Source organism: Pinus tabuliformis, chromosome 9, assembly GCF_031772625.1.
Source record: "Pinus tabuliformis cultivar Carrire ecotype Pingquan chromosome 9, CPIR1, whole genome shotgun sequence".
NCBI classification, from domain to species: domain Eukaryota; kingdom Viridiplantae; phylum Streptophyta; class Pinopsida; order Pinales; family Pinaceae; genus Pinus; species Pinus tabuliformis.
Genome location: NC_142307.1, coordinates 1,873,446,568 through 1,873,460,306, shown reverse-complemented (window position 1 = coordinate 1,873,460,306; position 13,739 = coordinate 1,873,446,568).

Genomic DNA, 13,739 nt, shown 5'->3' with positions numbered 1-13,739 from the left:
GAATCACAACATCCAACATGATAGATTGGCACAAAAAAATAGCATAAATTCATTGGAATCCCTTTGTCTAGAGGTGACCGATCTTCAAAACAGGGCTAAGAGAATACCAAGAGAAATTTATCACAATATGATGTTGCACTTCCATGTACGCCAAAATTGGAAGGCCAATATTTTTATACAAGATTTTATAAGGATCCTTTGGCCTCGACCAATCACAAGTGCACTTATATTACTACTCTAATAAATGCACTTACCACATAGGAGAAATTCATTCCATTTGGCATAATATTACTTGTTATATAACTATCTAACATGTAATGGGATCACAATATATAAAGTTAGTTTTCGTTTTCATGGTTATATTGTGGGTTGCCAATTCATGTTGAGATACTAACCTATATAATGGGGTAGTGATCAAGGCAAGGTGATAATGTTTTGAATAGGGTATCCATTGGGAGTTCCATGTGTTGGTCATATAATTGTCCCTTATTTTTCATGACCATCCCCTATGCAAACAATTCATTGGCCTAATAACCACATATTTGAAGTCACTCAAGTTATCATGCATTGTATACTAACTATATAATAATTAATCCTTATGATCTTGTGTAATTGTTAAAGATGAGAGGAAACCAAGCCCTAGTAGTGGTATCAAATCTTGGTTAGTAGTTATACTGCACAAAAGTGAAATATATGGAGAATATGATGCTTTGGTTTAAGAGTTTCAACAAAATACCTATGAATATAGAAATTGAAGGCGATAGTGCCCTCTTCTTTAAGTTTATCAACAAAGACAAAGGGAAGAAATTCCCACAAAGGAAATACCTCAAAAGAATAAAAATATTAATATTTCTCTCCCTACAATGTACGATCATGAATGTAATGGAAAATAACAATATTCCACCAAGTTTTCAGGATGTGGAAGAAGTAAAACATGTCTGGGTGATATGTGGAAGAAACCCCCAAATTAGAGTTAATGTCTCAAGGGATGTATAAGTCTTCCACATAGGGGAACCCATCTAAAATAATAAAAATTAAAATAAAACTATATGAAAACTAAAATCTAAATCATTAAAAGCTTATACATAACAATGCACCAATAACATACATGATCACATGTAACATAATAATTCATAAATGATACATGATTTAACACAACATAATAATCATGATTGAAAAATGAATTATCACAATTGTATTTCTCATATAATTAAAACCTATAAGATATATATCTAAGTCTTAAGAAACTAATCCAATTAAGAACAAGTCAAATGATGAATTAACATCATTGTTGAAGGGAATGACTCACTAGTATTTACATCCAACTATTGTATGAAAGAATAAGTACCAACCATAGGAATGTCACTATTTGAATCAAAATAATTTTCTTTCTCAAACATGCTCAATGACACATCAACCAACTTGAGTTATTCCTAATCAAGCCCCTCAGAGGATAATTTTTTCCTTTTATGATGCAATTTGTTAGGCAACTGTCATACATGATTGATTATATGTTGTCTTTTTCTTTCCGTTTGTTTTCACAAGTTATCTACAACCTGAGATTTTTAGTGTGTAATTTAGTTGGGATGATTGCGCCTAAGATTTTCCTGAAAGTAGAATACAAAGTTCCTAAGGTGTTATTTTTTACGGTGATGTTTTATTTGTTTTGTTTATATAGGTCATCTGGACATATAGTGGCCATTGTTTCCTAAGTGAAGAAAACTTGTTTGGATTTCTTTCTTTTTTAGAAAAAAAAGGCATTAACATTGTTGATGTTGAGGTATATGTCATATAAATCCTTTACAGTCTACTTTATTTTATATTGTAGTGTTTATTGTCTTTCATGCCTTATACTCTATATTGCATATTCTTTCATTTTCAGAAGATGAACTTAGTTTTGATGGTAAGAAGCAAGAATTGAGAAAAGAGGAGTACAATAAGATTGGAGTGACAAAAGCATAAATAGAGAGAGAAACGAGAAATGATCTAGTGATATCCTTAAAGATGATATCCTATGAGACACACACATACAGACAGATGGTCAAGTCTTTAGAGCTGGAGAATTCACTTGCAATGCCTTGGAAGCACAATGATAATGTTTTGAAGTGTTGAAACGATATTTCATACGTAAACTATATTCCAACCAATGTTAAGTTGGAGACTCATATTGTAATACTTACATTTCATATAATATAATTTATGTGGTTGAAATGATTTATAGTTGTACTTAATATTATTTAGTATTGTAATTAACAAATGTAACTTTTCATTTTCATATATGATGAACATGCACATTGTATGCCAACTTTTTAAATGTAGTCACAAAATCATACTAATTCATTTATGTTGATTAATAATGAACACACAAAATCAATATAAAACTATTAAATTTGTAATTTATATTGATTAATGATTACCACAATAAAATGAATATACAATGACTAAATTAGTCGTTTATGATGATTATTAATGAAGGTAAATGAAATGAATATAAATTACTAAATTAGTCATTTATATAATGAATATGAAATCACCAAAGAAAGATAAATGAATACTATAAATGATAAATTTGTGATTGTAAATGATGACTAAATTTTTCATATATACGACTATTAGTAGCTAATTTACATTATCTTATAGCATGACCAACCTTTTGGTCATATTTCTTTGGTCATTAATTAGTTTCCTTGGGTGATCATGTAGTAGAATATTCTGTTGTGTATTTGATCATTAATTGTGACAATTAATGATTAAATCGATGACTAAATTAATGAATAAATATATGAATAGATGATAAAATTGAGAAAACAAATTAATGGCTAAGGTAAATATGACTACAAGTTGGTCGCATTATAAGATACTGTAAATTAACCACTATTGGTCACCGACTGAAAAATGGATGTTTATATGAAAATTTAGTCATTTTTTTTATAACTAAATAGCCATTTTGTACTTGTGAGCTAATAATGCACATTGGTGGAAAACATTATTGAATGAACTTAAAATTGCACAAACTTCCTAGAAGAACCAACCAAATATTTAAGAAAATAACAAGAACCCATGATGCATAACATGGTCTAGATCTAGAAAAGTGGAGAGAAAGATCATGAACTTGATGATAACATAGGAGGATTTAAAATACATTCAATTTCACCACAAGTATGTTATAAAAACCAAATACATCAAAACTTTTTTCACAATATGGGTGTAGTATTGTTACTGATACTAATAATCTATGAAATCTCAAATCATTTAACTAGCTAAAAATAGGGAAGTTTGAAATGCCTAAAACATTACATAAGCATAGAGTTGCACCATGCTTAAAAAAGAATAAAATTGTATAACTTGATAAATGTGGTCTATCCCACAACAAGATTCCCAAAGACCCCATGAGTTAAATCTAGCCCCAATTGCATATTTGTGCCTTTGAGATAATGAACTCATATTAATTGAAGGCTGGACTATCACACCATCAGTTTCACAACTACATTATGACCCCATTGGCAACAACTATTTTCTTTGAATTTCTAATATATCTAAATTGACCCACATTTTTAAGAGTTTTTTTTAACTTCTATTTTGGTTTATTTTCAAAGCCTCAAGTAGCTAGGTCAGAATTTGGAATTTCCGTGCTTCCTTATTTTGTAAGAATATTTTTTATTATTTACTTTTATTATACTTCTGAAGTATTGAAACTTGAACTATACACTTGAATTTGTTGATGTAGACTAGTAGATGCAACCGGTTTTAGAACTTGATGGACATGTCTTGTGATGTGTTCGAGAAACAAATCCTAGTAGTAGTTTCTAAAATAGATGTAATAGTCATCCACCTAGGTGACCTCTCCCTCCTGCAATGACATTGATTCCATAGATTCAATATTCCAAGATGTATTGAGATATTTGTGTTGATATCTTTTCCTCAAAGTAGGTCCAATAATTCTCGTAGCTAAGGGACCCTAAACGAATGACCCATTATAATATGAACATGCACCAGGGGAGATTAATGAGTTGGCTAGCTATTTGATCATAAAAGGGGCATGCATCATATAATAATATAAATAAGCACTTCCTATTCTCTTAGGAGGTAGGGAAGGTGAGCGAGCCAACATCACAAATTGGGAAGAGCCATGTCTGAGACCACAATGGAAACCATATGATTCAAAAATGTATTGAGTGTGTACGTTCAAACTAAATAAATATATTCATTTTATGGTCAAGTTGCTAACCTCTCAACACACCCCTATGGCTTCTGTGTCATACAGATATGAATCTTACTTAAGAGTACGTATTTTGTGTTTTGCTGTTATATCTAAATCACTTTTTAAATGATGTATAAGTGCAACTCTTTGTGAAAATGGTTGGTTGAGGTATTATGAAATATCCTACTCATATTACTTATCAATCATGATTGAATAATGCACTTTAGGTTGCTCTAACACTTACAACAAAAAATCGTTATGCCTTCTTCTCGACAACAAGATGCTCACAAAAGGAATGCAACCAACAATAGTAACACAACTAGCTTTAACAATTGCTTTATTTGTATGGATGATCATGTGACATTTTATTATTCTTACCAACTCACTAATAATTCCTAGACCATGTTGAATAACATATATATATATATATATATATATATATATATATATATATATATATATATATATATATATATATATATATATAGAGAGAGAGAGAGAGAGAGAGAGAGAGAGAGAGAGAGAGAGAGAGAGTTTTCCTATTCTACATTGGTGTGATAAATTGACTTGAAGTCATTACCTTTCTAGACAAAAATGCGTTGTACCTTTCATAGAACATGGAATTATTTCCCCCCCTCTGTTAAGGGACATGTATATATGTATTACTCCCAAATTCACAACCATTATAGCTTGAATATTATGGCACTCGTAGAAAATATATCTATATAAAGCTACTCTATCTATGAAGTTGCCACAGAATATGGTTTTGATCAAGTGGGGTGCATCAAGAACTTCAATACTTTCAAGATTGCCACACTATTGGCCATGAAGAATACTTAAATATTCCTTAATCACTCTAGTAAAGGTTTGAAATTTATGGTATTTAATATTCAAAAAATTATGAAAGCCAAAGAGCCATTTAATAATTTGGCCAGAGCATAAATTCATGGCAAGCATGAAAACCAGATTGTTAGGCCTATGAATTTCTAGTTATACTTTTATATCATGCTTCTAAACATGTTGTACCATAGTTAAAATCTTTGAATCTAGCTTCTCGGAATAAGTTTCCTATATTGGATCTCTAAATCAAATCCTTTCTAGATATTCAGATTTCAAATTTGGGCTAGTCCAACCTGCCCAATGAATAGAATATTGATATTTGTGCTAGCCTCCATTCTTCTTTTAGCCCATACAACTCCTTTTGCTGTAACAGGGCTCTGATATAATTGTACATCTCCATATTTTACTGGAACGTATAGAGTTTATTTTTATTTTTTGGTATGTCATCAATGGCTTGTTTATTATCTAAAATGCATGAGATCCACACTATCCATATAATCTATATCTCTGGGTGATTAAATTTGAGATTCCATTCTATAGAATAACCAAGAAAGTGAAAATTATATCTCCTCATGGTGTGGCATTTCACAATTTTCCATACTCATGGTTACCTAACCTCAAGCTAAGCATTAAATGTCTTGAAGGTATTGAAAAGAAGATTAAGAGTTTGTGTTATAAAAATATGATAAAGTGAAAAGGCTTGTACTAGTATTATATGAGACTCCACAAATTATATTATAGGATATAAATCCAAGATTTAATAAAATGTCAAGAATTACCTTCTAATACAATATGAAATCTTGGTTTTAAGTGTGGTTGGAAATTTAAAAAAATTCTCCTTCCAATGAACCCTACACATGTTAAGGAAATTCATTCCCACAGGTTTTTGTGTTGATTACATGGAAGTATTGCACTTCTATGTTTTGTGTTGATCACTCAGGAAACAATTCTTTCAACTCTCTTAAAGAATATCTATGTTTCAGTAAGGTAGAAGAAACCCAGAGTAACAACTCCAAGGATCCTAAACCCAACAACTTGGACTCGTGGCCAAGAGTAGGTGCAGTGGTAGCTAAAAATGGCATTGTTGTTTGAGACCGATAGGTTGACACATACACCTTATGCAAGGAGGCTCATAGTGAGCCTCATATCTAGTACATTGTCTAACAACTTAGAAACTACTCAAATTGGTTACTAGGTAGGTGGTAGATGGAAGGGTACATTAAGTGCCTTTTAAGTCAAAATTAACACAGTTTGTCCATACTGAGATTGACAACGAGCACATATCCTAATCCATTTTTTTTTTACAATAGGGAAAGATGATTTAGGAACTTGAACCCAAAGGTTCTTCATTCATATTATCAATAACATCATTTTATTATATTAATGTAACTAAGGTGCATTGATAATTAGTTCAACTACCTAGTAATTGCACTGTAAATACCTATTTTTCATATGTAATTATAGCAAAAAAGGAGAGATAGAAAGTAGATCTTCAGTGAGAGAAGATTCAGGAAAACAAATCCCTTGAAATAGATATTTCCACTAGAGTTCATTATGAAGGGTTGGAGGCCTAGAAAAAACCAGCTACAACACTAACATGATTTTAATTATGTTGGTGCATTCTTGTTGTGCTCTCCCTGGTTCATATGACACGAGTTTCAGAAAGGGAACGAGCCTAGGTGCAAATCTCAGGTCAATTTCATAGAAATTAGGGGCATTTTCAGGTCTAAAATGGGCATCCTAAGGAAATTGTAAAATAATAGTGGAAATAATAAAATAAGATTAGATTACATCATCAAAGTTTAGAAGGAAAAAAGGAAAAACTATTTTTTCAACTCCTAGTTTCAACCTATGTCCCTATAGGTTTACTCAAATTTCAAGAAGAAACACTTGTTGGATGGAAAATTTGATTCCTCATCTAACGAATATGCATGTTGCATACTTTTGATGGACCCTACTACACAAAAAATGAGAAACACATGAAAAAAATTGATTGCAATCATGTTTTTTCATGTATTTCTCATTTTTCATGTAGTAGGGTCCATTGAAAGTATGAAACATTGGTACTCCTTGGGTGAGGAATTACATTTTACATCCAACAAGTACTATCACTTGGAATTTGAGTAAAACCTTAAAGAGATAAGTTGAAAATACGAGTAGGAAAACCAGTTTTTGAGAGAAAAATGAGATGTTGATGTTGAATTATGACCATTTGATCAAAGAAAAGAATAATAGAATTGATCCATTTTCCATGTCATATCAAAACATTCACAAAACTAAAATAATAAATATTTCCCATATTCGTTGTCATTACCTTCCTCATGTCTTGGAGATGAAAATGGCCCAGAATCACCAAAATATTCCACGAGCCTCAACAATAATCTCCATATAGTTCTTGTAAATAAAAACCATTTCCATGCAATTTTAGCAGAAAAAAAAAAAAAAAATAGAAATAAATCAGTTGATAGCTATAGAAAGATTAAGTGGTAAACAAAACACAAAATAAAATGATCCTCAAACCATTCAAAAAAAAATTCCAATACACTATTATTACATATATACATATTATTAATTAAAATAAATAATATTTTATTTAATAAAAGGACATGGAATGTGTCAATAGTATAATCCACCTACATTACACGTGCATGAAGAAAACATAATCCAACAAAACCCATCGGCATGTATTACACTTGCATGCTCAGGGAATTTGAAAGAGTTAACATAGAAGTCTAATTGAAAAAGTAAGCACATGGGCTAGCTTCCAAACTTCCCAGAAATATTTCCTGAACTAAACCTTCCTGCCTTCATCCTTATCTTTGCCCGCCCTCTTGCTACCTACCTCAGTGATATCTTTCTTTATCCCTGCCTTCAATCAAACTTGATTCCTGCCGCCTTCGATCTCTCTTGCGACCTTCCCCCTTCAAACTAATCGAGACTTTGCAACATCCTACCTTCAATCAAAATCTTGGACTTATTTTCTCAGTTCTTTTAAGAGCCTTTGCATTGCTCTCATTTGTTACGAATGTCTGCGGGAAATGATTGATTTCTAAGTTCCTCCATTCTCTCACAGAGAATGACTAACTGTGTTCGGATTTGAAGGAGGGTATTACCGTTGAGCTAACGTGGAGCCCTCCTTTGGCTGCCGAGCTCTTCCTTCATAGAGGTAACATGATTAATGGTAACCATATCTAAATATCGATGGAAATGGGGGTTCGAGGTCCTCCCTGAGAATCCTCCTTTACCTTCACATAATGGTCACCTTATCAAGAAGACAGTCACGAAGGAGAGGACTCTGTTGAGCAAAGCGACATTGAATGAGACGAAGTTTGCTTATGTAACCAAAGAGAGTAGTAGTTCAATTATCTGGTTGCAGGTTACAAATTCAGTTCACAGATTTGGACACAATGAGAGTAGTAGTTCAATTATCTATTTTAAGCTTGCTTGATTTATTTTAAGTTTTTCCATTTGTTTGGTTTTTTCTTCAAAGTATGCTTCTTTCTTCATTCTGCAAGACCAACCATGTATGCTAGAATCAACTACCATTCTGTTGTCATTTTGTTTCTTTCCTCGTATTGTTTCTTGAGACTGACCAACCAACTATGTTTGAATTAATGTCAAATTCATAAAGATGGAATGCGTGTGAGCCCATACAACTCACTGAGTGTTAGTCTGAGGCACACGTGAGAAGTAGTATCATTTTGGAATATGGAAAGAAAATGTAACAATCGTTTACTGATGTTTACCTGTGATGCAAATGTAACAATTATTTACTGATATTTACATGTGATGTGATGTAGATTAAGAGTCCCATCATGTGGTCCAGTGATGTAGGCAAAGAGTTTTGTCTCGAGTCTTTCCCTTTCTTGGTAGTCCTCCTAGGGGCGTTGGAGGCCCACATGTCCTGCCGCGTGTGGAAAGTATGGGAAAAGGAGAACCACCCATATAGAATGACTAGCTACAAGCCAACTGAGAGACTAGCAAGAGTGAGCCCGACCCTAGCACAAGAAGACCAGTGGAACCCAATCCCGACAGGAAGGAAGGGAAACAGTATCACCCGAGGCTTGACGAAGAAACTATGTGCAGTGAAAAACGACTCTGTTAATGTAGTGAACGACAACTATGTGATGCAGTGAATGACTTTGTGCAGTGAGTGACATGGGTGGTTTCATTCTTTGAATGGATTCTATGCGCTGTTACATGGCTTTTGTGAACCTTGTTTGTGTGAATTACTTATTTTTGCTGTGAAGTCAACAACTTTCTCTTTGATGTGATGTGGCTTCATGTAGTGAGTGAATGGCTTCTTTGACACAACTTCATGCAGTGAACGACAACTATATGCAAATGAGAAAGCTTGAATTTATGCAAAACCCTGAGGCCAACCATTGCATCTCTCCTTTACTGATTGCAGTCAACTTGATGGCTCTGGTCAGCTTTCTGCGACCTAGATGGCTGGGCTCGGCTTGCTGCGCCCTAGATGGCTCCACTTAGCTCATTGTGGCTTCGATGGCTCTGCTAAGCTTGCTGCACTCTCGGGTAGGTCTGGACATGAAATGTAGTTGAGTAAGGACTCTTTTACAATGTGAGAATGTGAGAACTGGAAGGCGTCTTTTACAGTGCCAGAATTGCATGCAAACATATAACGATGTGGAAAGGGCTACATAGGCATGTGGAAAGGGCCTTTGAAGGGTACCCTTGGTTGTAGTAACACTCGATATAAAGAAATTAAAACGTTGCACCATAAAAATTTAGATAGGAGAAAACTAACTTTGTATATTAAATATTTTGATCAATGAAAGTGCTATTATAAAACTTTGATTAAATTACAATGGAAAGAAAAAAAAGACCAAACCAAAAACCAGTGAAGAAATAAATTAATAAGCGGTCAACGATGATACAATCACTATAGTCCTGCTATAATGACTCTAATAAAAAGGAACTTACGATAAGAAGCTCAACGCTTCACGCTTAGTGCAAGTATACATTTAATAGGCATTACACTTAATATGAAGTGAGTGGGTTGTCTCAAAAATTATAGATTTTCCAGAGCTGCGAGAAGGGGGTTACCAAGATCGAAGCAACGATCGTTATGCGGAAAGTTTCAACTATTTACGTACCACCGTTGGAGATCCATTGTGCAGATTAATGCTACAAACGGTGTATTTTCACTTCGTTATTAGCAACCACATATAAAGGTGAAATAAAGAACATGTGTGAATGCTGTGAATTCTTTAGCTTTGTCCCACATTCCAGCATCAATTAAGCGAGTAGTTATCGTAGGTAGTTATCGTGTTGATTTACAATGGAATTATTTGCTCACCCCGGTGGAATACATTAACAAGGATTCAGCACACCAGATCGGCTGTCGAGTGGGATCCTGTGTTGGTAACACCTCGGCTGTATTGGTGATCAACCATCATTCCTCAGAGCTCTTTGCCATGAAGCTTTCAACTCAAATCCCTATTCTTGATATTGTTTACGTATTATATGTGCATAACTGCGGTAGTCAATTTGCAATATTTTATTTTTCTAATATAATGTTATCGTACCGCATTTGTGCTTCACTGGAAAGATTCCTCAGCACATGATAAAATAAAAATAAAATAGCATGTTTACTCATAGACTACTCCTATTGGAATTGGGCACTTTAATGATTTTACTAATTAAAAATTTTGATTTGATGGACTAGTTGCCACTATATCAATGGATAAAATTCATATCACTAACTTTTTTACATATCTAAATCACATATTCAAACCAACTTAAATTATTTTTTTACAAAATATGATTAAAAATTTACTATATCATTTATTAATTGACAACTCTCTAAATTAACAAAAAATGTAATAATATAAAAAATGAATCAAACTACAACATTAAAATGAAAATTTACTATGCCACTAATTAATATCCATCATCATTAACCATCAATAATAAAAAACAATAATAAAGAACATAATGCTACAGTTATGAAAAGTCCTCCATCCTCTATCCTTGTTAGCAACTTGGCATTCGAGCTTTTGAAATTCCCTCTAATTAGTAGTAAAACAAATTCCAAAAAAACTACACCATTAAAATGAAAATTTACTATGCCACTAATTAATATCCATCATCATTAACCATCAATAATAAAAAACAATAATAAAGAACATAATGTTACAGTTATGAAAAGTCCTCCATCCTCTATCCTTGTTAGCAACTTGGCATTCGAGCTTTTGAAATTCCCTCTAATTAGTAGTAAAACAAATTCCAAAAAATTGCGTCCTCCCGCATTACAAAATAAAAACAATGGCCATTGAAACTTGACACCTCGGTTATGTAACTCCTGCCTATTCGCCTTAAATAAATACAAGAAAATTAAATTTTCACGAAGAAACATTGTTATGGCACTTGGTTATGTAACTCCCATGACCTCGTGCCATTGCTCGGTTTGCCAAATGGCTTTCACTCGTATTTTTTAGATCAAGATTATTGCTTGCAACGAACTATTTTGATAATCCCATGCTATTACCATTTCATTTTGTTGTAGCAACATTGTTATGGCACTTGGGTTATGTAACTCCCATGACCTCGTGCCATTGCTCGGTTTGCCAAATGGCTTTCACTGGTATTTTTTTAGATCAATATTATTGCTTGCAACGAACTATTTTGATAATCCGATGCTATTACCATTTCATTTTCTTGTAGCATAATTGTTATTATGTGCATTTTGTTTTACTAAAGACATATTTATTAATTTATTAGCCTTAGTTTTCAATTGGTTTCATGAAAATCTTTTACACATTTAATAATTTTTGGTTCATAAAAAGCTTTGTAAAAGTTATAATGGTCTTGTTAGGTTGATAATTAATTGGTAAATACCTATTTGGTTTTAATATTAGGTTGATAATTTTTGTTTTTAGCTTTCTATTGTTAAAAATTTTAATGTTAGTGGATGTGAAGAGGCGCATTTAAGTAAGGCTACACCGTTGAAACTACCTCGATATTGTAAAATTTAGAATGTCAGGTTAATATTTAGATATATCATGCTTGTAAACAATTTACAAAGTTTATTTTTTAATACTATTAGATTTACTAATATATTATTTTATGTTTATTAAAATTTAGGTTAATAATAATAATAATAATTTTCTTTTTAAGAATTTAGTATAATAAATTTTTTTGCTAATACTATTATTAGATGTAATAATTTAAATTTAATATATTTTAGCAATTAACTTTAAAAAAAGGTTAATAAGTTACATCATTGAAACAAATCAGATATTTCAAATTTTAGAATGTCACTCTAATATTTGTCATATACTATGCCTATAAAGAATTTTCAATTTTTTTTTTTAATATGATGTTTAATTTTTTAATATTGTATTTAGTATTAGGTTTACTAATATATTGTGTTATGTTTATTAAAATTTAGGTTAATAATAATAATAATATATTTTTAATAATTTAATATAATATTTTTAGCTAATAATTTAATTTAATATATTTTAGCAATCAAATTTAGAAAGCTTAAGTACCTATCATATAAATATAAAAAAAAATAGATTAATTTGATTAAAAGTTTAAATTCATACATTACATAAATAATTTATTTTATTAATTATAATTTTAACGAAAAGAAGGATTAATTTAATCAAAATTTTAAATTTATACATTAAAATATTTAAATTCTTTTTCCTAATTACATTTTTTTTTCACAATGTAAAATTAAAATTACAATTTGTGCTTGGAAAATCTGGAAAAAAAAACGTTGAAATCTCACTTGGTTAAGAAAAAATGAATCTTGAATAATTAGCATTTATTGTTTAATAATATTAGAGTTAATATGAGTGCTTTAGTTCATCCACGCTTGGGTTTTCTATAAAGGTCTTAATATAGGTTTTTATATTACTTTAGGTTTTAAGGTTTGGTTTTATTTTTAATATTTGTTTTTTTTAATATTAGATTTTAATAGTAAGTTTATTAATAATAATAGATTTATATTAATGTTTTTTTATTGAGGTTAATGATTATAATATATTTATATTAAGGTTTATATTAAAGTTAATAATAATATTAGATTTAATATAATTTGTATTAGATTCAATATTTATATTAAGTAATGATTATTATCATTATAAATATTATTATTTTGATGATGATGATGATGATGATGATGATGATGATGATGATGATGATGATGATGATGATGATGATGATGATGATGATGATGATGATGATGATGATGATGATGATGATGATGATGATGATGATGATGATGATGATGATGATGATGATGATGATGATGATGATGATGATGATGATGATGATGATGATGATGATGATGATGATGATGAACCTCCACTGAGACCAAACTTTGGTCTATCAGACCTAAAGAAACAAATTATTTAGTTTGATTTAAGATTTTATTCCTATGCTCGAAAAGTTTGGAGAGAAGCCTCTAGAGCTCACTATAATTTTGACATTGTAAAAGGCTAGGAAGGTGAGTATTGCGACAAAGATTATGAAACTAAGATCTAATGTGGTTGTACGTGGGGCACTCTAATAGGAAGTGGTTTTCATCCTGGATGTTCCTATTCTCATAGATATGGCAGATCCTTTCCATCCATGGTGTTTTAGGAACTGCCCAACTACGTGTTTCACTATGAAGCTCATGAGAGTTTGTTCTAATCTTCGCTGTATTAATTTTCTTCTTTGA